At 30.4% G+C, this 18,937-nt stretch overlaps 1 protein-coding gene across 14 annotated transcripts in view; it reads left to right on the top strand.

Moving 5' to 3' along the window:
• The window catches only part of LOC123010289 (CUGBP Elav-like family member 4), a 372,656-nt gene that overhangs the window by 183,808 nt on the left and 169,911 nt on the right, over positions 1-18,937 (top strand). Inside the window, exon 4 of one of the 14 annotated variants that reach the window (XM_044407041.1) lies at positions 13,245-13,280. The exons of the other annotated variants lie outside the window; for them this stretch is intronic. The gene's annotated coding sequence lies outside the window, so the exon portion shown is untranslated. The remainder of the gene's footprint in view (positions 1-13,244; positions 13,281-18,937) is intronic. 14 annotated transcript variants of the gene reach the window in all.

Genomic DNA, 18,937 nt, shown 5'->3' with positions numbered 1-18,937 from the left:
TTATTGTATTGTCATCGAAAGAACTGTCAAATTTGACTCGCAAGATTTTGTGTAGACAAACGGACAGACAATGATTGTGTATTGAATTTTTTGCTTTTTTTGTAAAACTTCTGCTTTTTTATCGCCATTGTAAAAATGATGAGAGAAAATTAATTCGATTATATGGTGCACATGCGACATTTTAGGTCTGCTAATAAAATTTTGACAGAATTATCGTCTGCCATTTTCGAAGCAAGGTAGTCGCAACCCAACGACCGATAAATTTATGTCTTTCTATACTTACCCTTATGATTTACAACCATCTTTCTCCATCGACTATCAAAGTCCAATTTAAATCTTTCACCACCTGATCACCAATTTCAGTAATTTCTTGATTGATACAGTTTTCGGTGTTGTATTTCTGCAACAGTTGAACGTCCGTCGCCAGAATTCGAATGTAATGCTTGCGTCGTGACCGGACTAAATGGCCGTATCAAAATTCCAGTCAGCTCGCGACTCTGTCGAAAGTAAAACAGTGATATGTATGATTTTTCTAAAAAATAAGCAAATAGCTGGGAGGGTTGATGTGGGGGCCATCTGGCTACTTCCTAATGGGATTTTTGTCCGGGAAATGATATCTAAACACATGGACTGGTTAAAGGTTTCTTGTGTCTCGACGTCAAACCGATAGAAAAACAAGCGATCAGAGGTTTGTTTTCTTTTAATTGGATGGCATTCGCGAATTACAAGTTTCAGGACCGAGTTCGATACTTTACAAACTTTGGAAAACGGACGAGTTTTAAATTAAAAGTATTTCTTCTTGCTTACTAAAGTGAACATTTTTGGAGTTAATAATTAACGCGATTGGTCTGAGAATTCGTCGGATGGTCTCGTAACGCGGAATCAATTGGGACATAAAATATTCCGGCCCATAAACGGCATAATAAAATGTCAATAATTTTCCGCTCGGGCGAGTAGAACGGGAAGTAAGTCTGCAGTTTCGTCAGTAAAAATATGATTTATGTTAGCGTTTTAAGTCCTTGCAGGAGCGTTCCGGTATTCTTTCCAATAAAATGATTAAAGCGAGTTATAAACAAAATAACTTCTTTATTGAAATTACCGATATTTAATAAGAGAAGAACCCAAAATTGAGTTACGGTTGCTTTTAGAAAACAATAAGCGGTGAGCGATCCTCCCTCGTAAAATTTCGAGGAAATCTCCAACGTTTTTTGATATTGTTGAATTATTTTCAGACGAGATATTTCACACAAATGCACCAAAATGAATAAAAGTAATATGCAATATGCAAGCGACTGATCTAGTTTGTGTGATTGTCGCGTAATATTCCCTTTGAACACCTGACATTATTGAAATGTGTACAATTTCCACGTTTTAGAGCTTTAACACACCAAACAGTTCCCTTTCAAACATACGGAAATTATTTAAGCTTTAATATTCCAGAGTGCTCAAAACATAAAACGTTTCAATAATTAGTTACGATACTTTAACACTTTCGTTGCAAGAAATTGATCGGAACAGGTGAAAAAAGTAATTACAGGTTGCAAATTAATTAAAATTGGCATATATGAACCGTGACAAGAGATGCACTTCAACTATGAACTTCTCTTTTCGACGCTTTCACGCCAATTTAACTAATTAAATTTGATCAAGCATTATTATAACTACCAAATCACGTTGTTTTAATTGAATTGCCAAGAAACTTAGGAAAATTAATGTGAATGTAGTGTTACGAGGAGAAATGTTTGTTTTTATCGATTGTTTAGGAGGAGAATTAACAAACAATTATTTTAATTAAATTTGAAACGCGCTGCAACTGGAGGAACTTTCGAAGTGTAAGGTAATTTCAATGATGAAGATGGCTTCCAAGAATAGTTTGTTATTTGATAACAAAATGTGTTTACTGGAGTAGTTGACAATTTTCTTAGATGGAATTCGTGTTTTTCTCTAAGTGTTGAAACAATTTACAATTCGTTGCGTATACGTTGGAAATAGTGGCGGCCGTGGATACGTAAACCGAAAAGCCACATGACGTTTTTACTTTATTTGGGTAAAGAAGTCAATAGAAGTCTTCTTTGACCTACCAGTTGTTGTTTTTAATCTGTTTCTAATTTGCTTATAAATAATAGGTAATCACTAGACGACATGAGTTTTCTAACAAGCATAATTTTTAAAACACACCATTTGACTTATAATAGTAAAAATAAAAATCTTCCAAGACGTCACATTTTTGATTAATAATTTTTTAGGGCATTATTGTGGAAAATAAATTTAAATTTCATCTTTTACCACTGATTTGTTATTGCAAATCAATTTATTTTCTGTTTAAGCAAATACGAAAATTAATCCTAATGTATCTGAGACAAAATTGCCTTAAAGTAATCGTAAGTAATACCAAATTCCGAAAAAAAACTCAAATCTGGAAAGTGATCTTTAATGAAGTTTTTGTACAAGAGTTAAATACCTAAAAATAATGTAACTGCTTGAAATTCTTTTAACAGTGCAGATTTATTAGCAATAATAGAAATGAAAATTATACTGTATTTATCTAAAAACTATTGGAAAATTGTAAAACACTCTAAAAGTGTATTTTTCGATTCGATTTCATTCTACAAAACTTACGGATTCTAAAGTGACAAATAAGAGCATTCAAGATATTAGTGTCATGGAAACAAGGTATCATGGTATGTATGGGATTCGACAAACATGGGAGACTTCTGCAGGTATCTGTAAAACGAAGAATTTACTCCTCATAAAAGACAAAAAAGAAATTCTTGAAAATATTTCTTTGTTATATTTGTGTTCAATCTATTCATTTTGTAAACCAAGTTTAAAATTAGAAATGATTTAATGCATTTTTTTACTTCGACTACTCTTTAAATATGAAAACAAAAAAATCTTACGTGATGAAGAATTTTGGTGATCATTTTTGAATTTTCTGAACAAACTTACATAGGGTACATATATTTTTGTTAGAAAAAAAATTGAAAAAATGTCGCTTAGTATACTTAGTTTGTTTATGTCTATGCAATCTAAATTTTTTATATTTTACAATTTAAAGAAAATAATTAAAATTGTTAGAAATAAATTTTCATTGACATTGACATTTGAGTTTGACTACAATTATTAAATTAAATGGCATTTTATACCGGAGGCATGCTTCCTTTGTTAGATTTCGTCATACCTTTTACATGTAGTGCTATTGCTTCTATATGCAGAAATCACACATAAGTGCGTCTATACTGCCTAGCTCGGAGCCGGAACCATAGACTGCCTCCGGCTACTTAAAACATCACATTTTTTATATTTTTAAAACGTCTTGGCGTTATTTTTAAAGTAAAATACTCTACAATAAGCCAATAAATTGTCTATTACAAATAATTTTAATTAATTTTCATTTTCAAGTTTAAGTTACTTAATAGAATCAAAGAGAATTTTGAAACCACAATTTTGTTTGAGGAAGCACTGCCTCCCTTGCTTTCCTTGAGTGATTGTAGCATAAAACAATTATTCTTTGTAAAGTCTATTTTTTAGAGAAATGTTACATTTTAAATTTATTCGTGACAGTTTCAAAAAAGGAGTTATAATAATAATTTCGGTACGGATAACAAAAATTGGTACTTACAACAAAACTTCGTCTGGAACAGTGTAAAGTGACACTTTTGAAATAAAGCTGAAGAAAAATTTAAAACTTGCATCAGTAAGAACAGAACTAGAGTTGACAGGTGTTAGAACAAATTCCGTAAAATCCAAATATGTATTGACAATATTTTAATAACCAACATAACTAATTTTCCATAAGTCGCATTAAAAATAAGCTGCTTGACTATATTTATTTTTGGTTTTAAAGTAATCTTTTTTGTTCGTATTTTGTGCATAAAACTGCAATATATTTTCTTAATAAGGTTTCAAATCTCGCAACGGTAATTGCGTCTACTTTCAAATTCGTACTTTGTGCCATAAGACCTCAAATGAGTTTCTTTCCAGTGTCATGAACTTGCAGAGTATCAATTTCAGCAGAAAATACAACCTTCACGAAAATAAAAAAAAATATTTAATTTTTGTATCTTGAAGTGAACTATGTGGTATGGAATGGTAAAGCGTTTCCTCGTTTGTATCTCTCCAGCAAACTAATACGGAAATAGTTGTGACACTCAATCAAAGAATTTCGATTAAGGACAGCGGTTAAACCGGCATGCATCGCGGTTTCCTGTATCGAAGTGTAAAGCTTGTAAGTGTAAATCGTCTGAAAGCGAGGGTTTGATTGCTTGTGACCGCACAATCATGCTAGTGTTGTTAACCGCCAGCATCCGGATATTCGCTTCTCGAACAATCCGAACCGATTACTCCTCTCAACTGTCATTACCAGATGTCGAAAACGGCGCCTCCGCAATTCCCCACACAACGAGACCCCGCATTCCGGGGACTTTCGCCGGAACTCTATCTGTTTTACTACGTCTTATTACGAGAATGTCACTGTTTTCATCCCACTTTTCTTTTATCTCGCACACAATATATCCGCGCTCGGATGCAAATAATAATCATTTTACGTATCTCGCCCGTTTTTATTTCGTTACGTTGCCTGAATTCAGGAACGGATTTATCTTTTATGTCTGGATTCTTTTTAAGATCGCTTTGAGATTAAAATAGATGCGAGGAGACAAATTGGGAGACCAAAACATGATTTCAACAGATTTCACACAATACTCTACATGCACTCCCCAGATGGGATCATCCCAAAGATTTATTCACCTAACCCATTTACGATGTTTTAGGGTACAACTTAGCCATGGAAATCTCACAGGTGCCACTCTGTATACACCTAAAGCGGGTTTTAAAAATCGGAATAACAGAATGCATTAAAATTCAAGGCGCTAATGCAAGCTTAAATTTTTACACAAACTAAAATGAAAAAAAAAATAGGAATTTTAGAACTCATTAATTAGTTATAATTTTTTAATCACATAATGAGGTGCTCTTCTAAAATTGATGGATTTAGTAATTTTTCAAATCTTATTGTCAACTTCATTCTGATGTTATGTGATACTGTCAAAAATGAAATTTTATTCAAACATTCAAACAAAACAATCACAATAACTTTTGTGACATGCTTTTTATACAGGGTGTGTCAGAACTCGCGCCCCAGAGAAAAATTTTAAGTAAGGTAAGATATCAGGAACATAAAAATAATGTTTCTAAACTTCTATATGTCAAAAAAATTGTTTCCTCTTTTTATAACCTGTAGCAAAAAAACGTGGAAAATTATTTTTCCAAACGAAATAAATGGAGTCAGAGTGCAAAATTTAAACTCTCATATCTTTGATACTTTTATAGATAGAATTTTTGTATCTTACCTGGCATTTTTTCTGGGGCGCAAGTTTTGACGCACCATGTATTTGCATTTAACTGCTCCAACAATTTTTTTCCAACCAACAAACTATGTTTTCTGTAAATTGTTCTTAATTAAATCTTTTATAGGTACGTTTGTGAATGATGTAAATTAAATTATGTTTCATTCATATTCCTTTCATACTTGGCTGATTAATATTTCTCTGCAAATAGAATGAAAAACTGCACAAAACGTAGTACTTTTTCCTCTATTCAACGTCCTACAAATTTCCATTCATTTGGAATGATGTTAATTTTTTGCACAGTTTTTCAACCGAGTTACAAAACAAGAACAGCGAATCCAACTGAAATTTCCGCTAAACGACATGTCGTGTTATTTAATTTACAATTTAAAAGAGTCATTAGGAGGCCCAAACCGTTGAAAACCGCAATGTAACCATTTATGTGATAACGATGGGAATAAAGAATATTGGTCGTAAAGTTTCATTGACCGGTCGTAAAAAGGGTCAGTGAAAACCAATAGAAAGAGTAGCTATGAATACGTAAAATCATCTTCATGAAAACTTACGAATTGTTCAAGTACGTACTTCAGGTTTAGGGTTTATGGCCAATGGCGGCTTGTAATCTTTAACAATTTGCTACATTGTTGAATTGAGGAAAGCGATTCTTTTCTTGTTTATACAACAATGTTGGAGCAATTATTCGTCAGCTTTATTCGTAATGAGCGCACTTTGTGAGTATTTCTTGGAAGGTATGTCAAGTATGGGTGTTTTATCGAGCGTAGGTAAAGTTGTTTGCGAGGACTCGTCTCGATTATTTGCAATAAAACTTTCTTGCTCATGCAGAAGCTTTTCGTACCGAAATAACAAGGTAAATTCAACTGTCGAGATATGTTTTAACGAAAAAATCCCCAATTATTTGAGATACGATTATGGAAGCTTTTACGGAAAATTGCTCCTCCATTGTGGTGCAACAAAACACCATCTTCAACATTATTACTTTTATCTATAAATTTAGAAAAAAAAGTTTCAAATGAAATTTCAACCCTTAATTTTTTAATCTATTATTTCGAGTTTCTGTTGCTTGCATTGAGAGTAAGTTTTTTGGGGTTTATACAAGACCTTAAAACTTTTAAAGACTTTATCCACTAATTAACAAACCACTGTTGCTTTATGTAAGCAAAATCAAACATTTCTGATTGTACAATAATAATTGGTGACACGTTTCAGAAGATTGACCAATTAACTAATTATTAACTTGAAATAAAGCACTACAGTTACAGTAACTAACTTGAATTATGAGATTTTCGGTAATTTTAATTATACAAACGCACAGAAATGCACTTTGTAAAATATTGTTTTGCATAAATTTGAAATAATACATGTTCCAAAAACTTGTTACATTAAATTTTATGATCAATTTTCAATTTTAAATACTAAAATTACAGATCTTCAGTTTTAAACAATGAAATGACTTTGCTGAAAACAGTCTGAAAAAATTACTTACTGTATTTGTCATATCTTAAATTATAAAAAAAGTTATACAATAATTAAACCACAGCAAAACGTAGGAGTCTATTTTTTAACACAAGAACCACACAGCAGATCATTTTCCATATTCTTTTGGTTTGCTGCAAATTTATAGTTTTTCGAAGAAAAATAAAAAAGTTGCTAATCTACAGGATTCACCAGAACTCGCGCCTCAGAGAAAAATGCCATGTAAGGTAAGATGCCAGGAACAAGGAAAAAATCCAAACTATGAGAGTTTTAATTTTGCACATTGACTCTATTTATTTTTGTTGGAAAAATAATTTTCCAATTTTTTTGCTGCAGGCTATTAGAAGAGGAAACAAGGAAGCTGCATCCTAAATTGTAACTCTGTTTAATGTCATTTTTGTGGCGTTTATTGGCAAAATTTTTGTACCTTTACTAAAAAGTATAAAAAAACATATACAAGTTTATCATTATCATTAAATAAATAGACGAAAAAATGTCAAATCTCAAAAAATAAATGTCAAAATTTTTAGACAAATAGAATTTTTTAAACAATTTTTCCATCTTCCTGGTATCTTATCTTACCTGAAATTTTCCTCTGTGGCGCCAGTTCTGACACACCCTGTATGTAACAACATATAAACATATAAAAGTGATATACAGTGTAGTGTCTAAATGGTAAGAGATTTAAAAAACATTTTTCCACAATCACTCTACAAAGAGACTTTATGCCACACTTTAAATACGTATAAAGTACCACTTTATCCACTAGTGGAATAAAGTATTTTTATTCCACTGTTAATAAACAGCGTACCGCGTAACAGCTTACTACGTTTAACCGAAAGCACATTTGACGTAACGTTTAAATGCCAGTTTAATTTTTAATTAAGTTTGGAATAATTACACTCTTACTATAAATAATGATTACATTTAGAACAAATAAAAATAAACGTGACCACAAATAAAATTGCTTGAAAAATGTGTACTTTTACGATTTATTTTGATTGTAAGAGGGAAATAAAAAAATGCATATTGTATAAAAGATCGATTTTTTTGTGTCTGCGGTCTTTGATAAAGATCATCCCGAGCGCAAAAAATCGAAGTCATTCTTTGTGAAAATACCGCCACATAATTGGACTGCCATTTATTCGAAACGACAAAACGAAATCCCCCAAACACGTAAATATAAGAAAGGAACGTTAAATTTTCCATTTGGTAACAATTATAGAGCATAATTAAATTTCATTTCTAGTGAGTGAATTTGAAAGAAGTCGGTATTATTAGTGACCAGTGGTGAATTCAACCCTTTTTTTCCGCTTTGTACTTTATTATATTCCGTCCCGGATTTTTATTCAGCATGTAAAAGAGTTTCTGTATTTAGACACAAGTGATTCCTTTTTTCCATGCAAGTCGGGGAATTAATTAAAATTTTGTCTAGACTGTAGATTGTGCTCAAATAATGTTAATTATTTCACTGGCTATATATCTAATGAGCAAACCACAAATCAATATGCAACTCGTTGCAAAGCGTCCGATTTTAATAAATCGTTCCATCAAATATCAGATTTCGGTCCATCGAGGTTGATTTAACTCGGATATAAAGCAAGTTGGCCGTTGTAATGTAGCGACCCGGGGCAAAGCACAAGCCGCAAAAGTACGTTCAGAGGCAAAACATGTGACCTAAGGCCAGAACTGAGAATATCCGACTCTTTTATTCAACGCGAGTGGCGGCCCTAAAGCAACCCGAATTCAGTCAACAATGGAACAATTTCCACTCTCGAATATGCTCCCCCATTCCCTGACATGGGGGCGCTTTAAAGCGGCCGGCACTCATGCACCGCTGTCTGTTTCTGCCAGTTCATTTAACTTTTTTCGATAAAAACTTTGCTCAGATAACGATGTGTGTACTTAAAAGTAGGAGACGGACCAAATATCGACGTCGTTAATATAATAAATGCGATCGTAAAAAGGAACGATGTGAAATTGGGCCGAAGTTATCGGCGGGTTTAGGTGGGAGAGAGTAATTCGTCTTTGATATCGCACCGGCAATGTTGCAGAAAATTAGGATGTTACAAGATGCAGGTCATTATTTCTTAATTGAAGCGGAAAATGCTTCCGACAGGATTAAATATTTTCCCGACGCCTCTGCCATACTCTGAAATAAAATTAATTCGAGCTCGAAAGAACAAAATTTTTAATCAAATTGAAGACGATTTTTAATTTTAAATAAGTAGGTATTTTAAAAATACATACACTGTATATGGTTCACATTGTTATATTTCCTTGTCAACACCCACGTATTCTTCTCTTATTCTCTGTTTCTAGTCTTTTGTGATTTTATAAAGTAACAAAACATGAATTACGTTTGTGTTGCAAAATTCTGACAATTAAGCTTGTTATAAAATAAAGCTAAATTTCTATTTTTGTTCTTTTAAAGCAAATAGTATATTATCTTACTAGGAGTAAAAACGATAGTTTATGTGGCGAAACTGAACGTTTATTTAACTAATTCAGCTGAGCCATATAACCTTACTTTTATTCTGAATAACATGTACTATTTTATTCGTGAAATGTATGCAAATCGAGAGTAAAGAGCAACACTATATAAGTAGCAAGTAAATAAACAAAATAATCAAAATGCTTTCCAAGTCATGAAATCATAAGAACGCTTATAAATAAACATCACATATCACTCAGTATTGGATTATTTTTTTTAAAGTGGTTATTAATTTAACTAGTGCATGACTAGTGCAGTTAGTAGTGCAAAATGTTGAATACTGATATGTATGTACCTCTCCAAGACTTGCTGAAGCAGTAAAAGAAACAAGAAAAAACATTGGTAAATGTCAATAATGTCATATTAAAAGTAAAAAGGCTTAGGCGCAAACATACAATTTTTATTCCATGGCTGAAAGGTAAAACTATACTTGTGAAATTATAAATTACATTATGTATTTATGTAAGGTACTTTTGTATTTGTATCTTGAACACAAAAATAAAAAATAGAAAATTTAAACTGCTATAAGAGTAAGTTTAGTAAATAATACCTATTTTGGTTTACGGTCTTGTAACTATTACAATTTTTTAATTTTGTAGTTTTAAAAGTTTATACCAAATGACAATATTTTACAGCCTTGTACTTATTATTCAATGTTTTTACAGTTATAGTTTTGCAAACTTGTAGTTTTACTGCCTTAAAATCTCACTGTCAAACTTTTTTAAACTTCAGAAGTTTTATTTTAATAAACAAAATTTTATATTTTGCACCTTTACTGTACAATCTCACAGAGAAATATAACACTTTTACAGTCTTACAAATTTGCGACAATAGTTTAAAAAAAAATAGTAAAATTTTACAATGTTTTTATTCTATACTTTAACAATGGTGTATAGTTTTTATATTTTACTCTTTTACAGTCATTGCTTCATGTTTTGCACTTAGTTAAATACATTTTTACATTTGTTTTTTTTATAGTCTTGTAATTTTAAATTTTATCGGTTTCTGTCTGTTAAGAGCAATGTTACATGAATAAAATAGTCTGGTAACTATGGCATAACCTTATTGATTGCTGTAAAATTTTACAATATTGAAATGTCAATTTTACAATATCGATATGTCATTTTTACCTTGCAGATACAAAAAATGGAAAAACATTTCATCGTTTAAGTAGTAGTTTTTGGACTTTTCGTTTCCATTTCTAAAAACTGTTGGCGGTACCTAATTTGTTCCTTTTTTGGTGTTTCATCTCTAAATTTTCTTAGACGATTTTTTATGTTGACGTTTAATGACATTGTTTTCAAATTAATTCAAAAAAAACGGAACTGCCAACGATGAAATGTACCAAAAGCACATGTTCCAATTTTTGGCTTATTCGACTGAAACCGATAAAATCTTGAACAAACCTCTGATGTAATAATGTCATAACAGCTTTAGATGTCTTCAAACTAACATTCGCAGCTGTTATGACATTCATTACGTACTAGGTATGTTAATAGCTATTACAAGTTTAGTAAATAATATTTTAATTTACGGTCTTGCAATTTGACTGTTTAATTTCTACATTTTACTGTTTTACAATCTTATAATCTAACAGTTTTAAAAATTTACACATAATGACAATATAGCACTTTTACATTCTTTACAGTTTTACGGATTCCCAGATTGATTATTCAACCGTTTTACGTTTTAGCAGTTACAGTTTTGTAATCTTGTAGTTTTACTGTTCTGCAGTCTCACTGTCAAACCTTTTAAAATTTTACACCTTTAATATCTTTACAAACTTACAGAGTAACAAATTTACAATTTTACGGTCTCAGAGTTTTACAATCTTGTAATCTAATTATAATTACGTCTTGTAATTTTACACTTTGTAAAGAATCAATTTAATTAAAAAAAAATTATATTGTTTTGTTCTGAGCTTTAACAATGGTGTATGTATTTTTTAAAATTACACTCTTCTAGAGCTATAGTTTTAAGTTTTGCACTTAATTACACATTTTATACACACATTTTTATCTTCTTGCCATTTTGTAGTCTTACAATTTAAAATTCCACAATTTCAAAAAGCTATTTGCAATTTGTTAATAGTAATTATTGTTATATAATGTATTGTTGTCGTAATAATTTACATATTTTATCTATAATGTGGTTTGATCGAGCGTATGTCTGTTCGACCACAATATTAAATCCATAGAATTAACTTAATAAAGGAGATAGATAAAATTTAGCAAAGATTAAAATTCGATAATGAACAGAAAGTTTAAATCTGTTGGACATGGCTTTGGGGAGGATAAAATAACGAAAATATCAAGTAAATGTAAACTAAAACATTTTTATTTTATTTATTTGGCAAATCATTGCTACATACTGATTTAACAAATGTGAATGTAGATATTGTTTTCACATTATATTCATGAATTTTTTTAATTAACATAATTTACTTTACTTTCAACCTTTTTTTCTTCTTTGTGCTTCTTGATTTGCCACTTGCCAATAAGTACTAATAACAAACCGCTTCCGTCAAAGCAAACTAAAAGTCTAAAATGTGACCGTAGTTAAATTTGACCACTACCTTAAACTACCTCTCTTATTGTTTATCTAAATTATAAATACCAAAACTTATCAATCTCAAACCCCCTGCAGGTATAGGTGGTCGAGTTGACCCGTTTTCTAAATCCTCAACTTTTACCATAAGAGGATTAAATTTATTTGGTGGTCGAATTGACCAACTCCGGTTTGATCATTTTTTTATAATAAACATTATTTTATATCTCTTTGTCATAACTAAATTATCAATACTTTAACTATTGTTACGTTAAGCAATTTAGTTTTTCAATTCCACGATTTATTTTTATTTGTCTTTTTATTAGTGAACATATTGGCTAAGATTTTCTTACATGACACCTCGTATCGTCCATTTTTGTTAAATTTGATCAAAACTTGCCAGCTCTGCATTTCGGTGACAAATGTGCTCGTCCTAATAACTGCGCTCCAAATTTCATTTTTATATTTATCAGAGCGCGAAAATTTGTCCAACTTTTGCTTGCGGTTGCAAGAAACATAAATTTAACCGAAATGTCGTTTTTAAGCAATTTGATTGACAGAAATTTCATTAGGAAGCCATGTCTTCGATGCATAAAACATTTTACTTCCATTCGAAACGAATAAAAATATTTTCATGTAATTGAAATTTACGACGATACAAGTTGATATTTAATTAAAATAAATATGAAACTATTGAATTGCGTTTTGTTTCGACACAAGTATGGATGGTGCAGGTCGCAAATGAAATTTTCGTACTAATTAAATGAACGTTTAATTTACTATTTGATGCAGAATAGATATATTGAAATGCGAGTATTAATTTGTTGCTAATGTGCATGTCGAACGTTGTCTATTCAACATTTGATGTTTACTGAAACGTTTTATTATGTCGGGTAGAATTAATACTGTTCAAAATTACACTCGTAGGAGTATATGATGACATCAAAGGCCGGTGTTAAATTTTTTCAAAAAAAATTCAAAAAAATCGTAACGAACGACTCATTGTGGCTTTGTGGAGACGATCCTTGCAACATTAAAGTATAACTAATACCGCGTTATGTTCTTATTTAGCGCAGCAACGCCTCATTAGGAGACTTTGCGAGGTGTTACATACCTGCCGGGATAGGGTGACAATGGCGAGGGTGGCTCTCCCACCCCCTACGAGACGTGAGCGACAGTGTTACAAGGGAACAAGAATGTTTCACCTGACCCCGGATTCGCACCCTCTCCCCATTTCGCCTTGTAATCAATACATTCCATTCCCTTTCACTGCGTGCCTTTCCATCATCACAACCGATCAAAACTTATATTCTTAATTAAATTGCAACTTAGTCGCATAGTGATTTTTTTTTCTGTTCCAGGTAAGCAAAGATCTGTTGCGGACTGACGCGGGTGGGGTAAGGAGATTCGACATAAGGAACTAATTATTTCGCAATTTAGTTTAGATGTTTCGTTTAATTTCAGCAACTTTATTGCCACTTAAAATTCTCGTTAAGTTTCATTACAACCCCGCAATGTTCTTCAACTCGTTTTGAAGTGACATTAATTAGAATCTAATTTTGTGTCATTGTTACGGAGAGAGTGAGGAGAGTGGACCTTAATTATTATTGGCGTTTGCGGTCCCGATCGTCCTAGTTTTGCGAGTTTGACTATTTTTGCTTTCAGTTCAAATTTTAGTTGAAGTTTAAATAAATGAACTTGTGTCTAATAAAAATTTAAATTATTAGAATAAAACATTGAATTAATTAATTAATTAATTAATTAAATCAAAATAATTAATGTTTTAGCTTTAACAATTTGCAAAGTTGTTTAATTTTAAATCATAAGTAAGAAAAAAATTGGTACAAGTTGGTGAAGGTAAAAAAATATTTTATTAAAGAATTAAAAAAATTCAAGTTGACATTTTGAATTATTTAAAATAACAATCTACACTACCTCATTCATAAGTCTATTTTTACTACAATATTGTTTCTTTTTTGATTAGTTATCATAAAAAAGCACCACAAAAAATAATTTACTGCCAAAAATGAACAAGTATAAGTACCTAACTAAAATCAGAAAAACAAAGCAATCAAAAGCTTGGGGATGTGTGAATTTATACCTTGTTTCAAATCAGGTGGCGAACTGACGTTGTCAAAAATGACTGAATTTTGACACTAAACATATGTTTACTGTTAAAAAATATTGTTCATAGGTGTCGTGTGAAATAATATTTCAAAACCATTCTTTAAAAAAATATAATAAGTAGGTACATAAGATGAAGAATGATGAAGAAATTATTAAATTGTTAACGCATGAAATGAATTTTCTAAAATGATATTCCTAACAATCCTTTTCTTCAAAATTTTTAGAGAAAAAAAGTACTCCCTTGTATTTTTTTTATCTTAACCAAGTGGGCTCACTCCAAGTGTCTTTTCTGTCACTGTCACTGTCAGTTCGCCAACAGATATGGAATAAGCCCTAACACAAAACATTGCCAAACCCCTTTTTAAATTACCCAACAATCAAGACAACGAAATAGTTTTTTTTATTTTTGTTTATTGTTTCATTTACAATTACTCTTATTTTGTTTCGTATTTATATTTTTGTAGTAATATCACTCTTATGTTTATTTCTTACCGTTATATTTTTTACGGGTTATTTATAGAGTTTGTCTCAAAGTCTCAAAATGATGTTAAAAAAATAGTACATTATGTTATTATTAGTAAAAGTAAATCTGAACGTCAGCTGTGTTACATTAACTCACTTTTACTCCGAATAACATGCTATTTTATCCGCAGACGGATTCAGATGAGAGTAAAGAGCACTATAATTAGCAAGTGAATAAACAGAATAATTAGGACGCTTGGTAAGTAATGAAATCATAATAACGCTTATAAACAAACATCATCCGTCAGTATCGGAATTTGTATTGATGTTTTAGAAAGTGTTTATTAATGTAACTAGTGTATGACTAGTGCAGTTAGTAGTGCAAAATGTCGAATGCTGATCTACAATGTACCTCTCTAGAAATTATAGAAGCAGCAAAAGAGACAAGAAAAAAAACATTGGGAAATATCATGGTAAGATTAAAAACGCTGAAGCGCAAAAAAAATTATACTCTGTCTGATAGGTAAAACTTTTAGTTGTGACATTTAGTGATAAAAATGGTAATTTTTGTGACGTTTGCCGATAAACGCATTTTTACTCAAAATAATGTGTTTTAATGCCTATTATGTTAATAATTTCTATTTTCAAATACTCTAAAATTCGAAGCTAACAAATTTTAGTAACAGACTAGAAGAATTATAATTATTCTTTGTAGTAACTTACAAATGAGACATTTTTTTAGTTTAATTTTTTTTTAGTTATTTTTATATACCTAATAGTTTTTTACCTGCATAGAAAAAAAATCAGGAAAGTAGCTGACCTTTGGTAAATTTTTCGTAACTAAACTTGTCAGTGTTGTTAAATATTCAGTTTTTATCGAGAAGTTGCCATTTGACAAAAAAAATTGCAAAACTTAAAAACAAAACAACACGCTCATATTTTTATAGCGCTGAAACCAAATGATTAAAAAAAAACGCTTGGTTCTATACTTTTTATTCACCTTATATAATAAATTTAATAACAAAGTCTTAGTTTAGCAATTTAGTTGTTTTTTCATGTTTCTTATTTAACCCAACTCTCATTTAGAGCTTTTATATCAGTTTTGTTTTTTTATTCTTTACTTTTACTTAAAGTTGCGAAGCTGAGTATATTCCCGTTTTACTGCTGTTTTCACCTCACTGCTGCGCGTTTCCAACTTCCTTTAAGTTTTAATTCAGTGAAAAAAAAGCTTCCATCGTCCATATCAAAAGTGTGCTGACTGTGTTCGTGTGTCGCACAAACTTGCATACGGGCAGAAGTAAACAAAGCCATAAAGACTCTCTGGATACAGAAGGTCCCCTCTCGATAGTGACGAACGAGCAAACTTTCGTAATCATCTTACGTAGTCGGTGGATTTAATTCAGGTGGCTTTAAACTAAATCTGTGTTATCAACTTACATATATTTCAATCGTATCCGAGTTAAGCGTGTAGTTTTACTCAGGCTCGTATCTTTTGCTGCTGCAACTTTGTATATTTCGCATAAATTGATAAGCGATGAAGTGATGAGAGAAGAATCGTGTCTTAATCGTGTAATCCTCTTATCATGAATATTAATTAAAGTGATGGGAATAATCTCGAAATTATTGAATAAATACGCGGAGCGTAAACAAAGTGGGAGCTTTGATTTATAGACATTGATTTGCTGAATATGGAATTGGGTAAATACCAATTGGAGTTTACAAATCCTTATTAAAATCATGTATAAAACGCTAAGCTTGTTGAATTAATTCTCAACTATTTCCGATTTTTGAAGCTAAATAAATTTCGTCCATTTTTGTGTCAGGCTGTAAATTAAGTTTCAGAAGCTCTGACGTGCAAGTTGGAAAGCAAATATTATCATAATTATAGTCACTTTACTCGCTTTAACAAGAAAATGTCAATTTACGTCGTACGAGATAAATGTTTAGGCAGACATTAACATTTTAAATCGACTAAAGGAAAAAATCAGATTTTGCTTGAATTTGTTTCAAGATCGATGCAAATGTCATAAATTCATGTTTCATTAGCATAAAGACAATTACCGATGATATCTAAATGATCGTTGAAGCTCAAAGAGGGATTAAATCTGTAAGCTATCGACCAAGCTTTCATATATGATGAATAGACAGCGATAAAGGTTACTAAAGCAAATGATCAAGTTTATTTCATACACATGAAATATTTAAAAGTGGTAGATATCAAATATAAAATATTGGTACTTTTTACTTAGTTTATTGGAAGTGGATTTTTGAAAACAGTTTTTATAACACAAACATTAAATATAAAGCTCTAGGACAATAATAACATTAATATTTTCTTCAAATAACGCTGTTTGTTTGTAAAGCTATGTTTTATACTCGTTTACAAACCGGAAAAATTGTAAAACAACATTATCGTAATGTAAAATATATCGACAAGAAATTAATAAATTTAAAATGCAAAAGGAAAGCAAATATGTAAAACTGCTTGTTTTATTATCCTAAAACACGTTGATACAATTACAATTGTATTATTATACAATTACAATTACGAGATTATTCAAATGCAATTTTTACATCAAAAAAACACTGACTTAAAAAAATGTAATGAGTGTTTTTTTTTTATTCTTTGAGCTCAGAATCAGTTTTATTGGTGTTTTACTAATTAAAACTACTAGTTATTTATGTTACTTGTAATAATAATATTTAAATATCAACAAAAGTGAATATTTTCTCGAATAGATTACACTACCCAACATTTTTTTTTAATGTGATTGATCTATTGACATGTGTATCAGGGTACATTAACATACCTAATTACGAATTTGATAAGAAAAATTCTATTTCACGTGCAGATCTTAAGTTACAGGAAAATAGTTTTCTCAAATTTTATCGTAAAAAGTGTTCATTTCAAATAGAAATTAATTAAATAGACGACGAAAGAAATTAATTTATTCACTAAACAAGAACAATGTTGAAAGATGTATAAGATTCTAACATAAATCTGTTGTAGATAACTTTCTTTTGTAGGGTGTTTTAACTTCCCTTATCAGGAACCAGCAGTAATCTCCCATCATAGCTGGATCCCATCTCCCTTGGTACCTCTTTTTCATCGTCATTATATCCTGGTGGAACCTTTTCCCTTGCTCGTCACTAACGGCACCCAAATGTGGGGGAAAAAAATTTTAAATCTTAAAATGCCTAACTTTAAAATCTAACGTGATATGGAATTTTCTTTATCATTTTTGAGTTTAGCACATAGAATTGAACAAAAAATAACTGTTTTCTTCTCAGTCACAAAATGCTTGTTGGCTAGTGTTATTATTGATTAAAAATAAAATATAAATTAGTTTTTGCAGTATACAAGTTGAAGTAAATTTATTAAGTCACTGATTGTGTCAGATACTATTGTTTTATTACTTTTAATAAATATAAAAGAGCTTTTATTGTGGTGCAATAAAAATCAGAGTAAAGTCGAAATATGCATGCGTTCAATTAAAATGTTAATCAAAGTAGTCTTTGGTTTTTAAATTATGTTGTCAACTTTGAAAAACATAGGAACGGAAAATATGAGAATTGTCTCATATTTACTGCTTTTTCTTTTAATTTTTTTTTGACCAATACTTGTAAAATGTAGGTATGTAACATTATTTAGTTTGGCAAAAAGTTGTAAAGTTGTGTTTCTCTCCTAGTGGTCAATAATTATTTTTATTATCGACCAAGAGCAATAATGGATTAGAGGTGGGAGATATTCGAGAGTATTACATTGATACAAATATATATAGAATATTATTATATAAATACTAACGGAAGTGTTTTGAGACTAAATTAATGCAAAATTAAATAAAAAAACTTTTTTTTAAAAAAACATCAGAATAACCTCACTTCTATTCTTCTGTCTTTGTCAAAACAGCAAAGAGGCTTATTTCATGTTGAAATACTACCGCTAAAAAAGTAAATTCTAACATTTTTTTAAAACAGTTTCTATGTTTTTCTAACAAATAATTAATATTATGATGTTAAAAAATATAACTCAGGTAAGTAATGAATTATTGTAGGTAATATATTAAGAAAATTAATAGTTGGGAATTACGACTTATTACGCCTGAGGCAATAACATGCCCATTATTAAGTAATGTTATACTTACCGTTGTATCTCTGAGTAATATATGTGCTAGGAGTCACAAAATTATTATAAAACACGGTAGAGGAAATTTTTATAGCTTCGCATTTATATATTATTTCCCTCAATACTAAGCATCTCGGGTATTAAACAGCTCAGTTATAAAAAAATCTCTTCTCCACCTTGTGATTTAATATACTATTAAAAACATATTAATATTTAATTAATTGAAATAAAAAATAAATTAGTTAAATGAACTTAATTCATCCCGTCATTATTTTATTTTAATTTTTATTTTTTATATCATATTAAAATTTATTTGTAATAAGCGTTTTACACAAACAG

The sequence above is a fragment of the Tribolium madens genome, unplaced genomic scaffold (assembly GCF_015345945.1).
Source record: "Tribolium madens isolate multiple individuals breed KSU strain unplaced genomic scaffold, Tmad_KSU_1.1 Scaffold_7;HRSCAF=85;Tcas5.2_LG10, whole genome shotgun sequence".
In the NCBI taxonomy this organism is placed as follows: Eukaryota; Metazoa; Arthropoda; class Insecta; order Coleoptera; family Tenebrionidae; genus Tribolium; species Tribolium madens.
The sequence above is the reverse complement of the archived record's forward strand: the minus strand, read 5'-3'. Positions and strand labels throughout refer to the sequence as shown.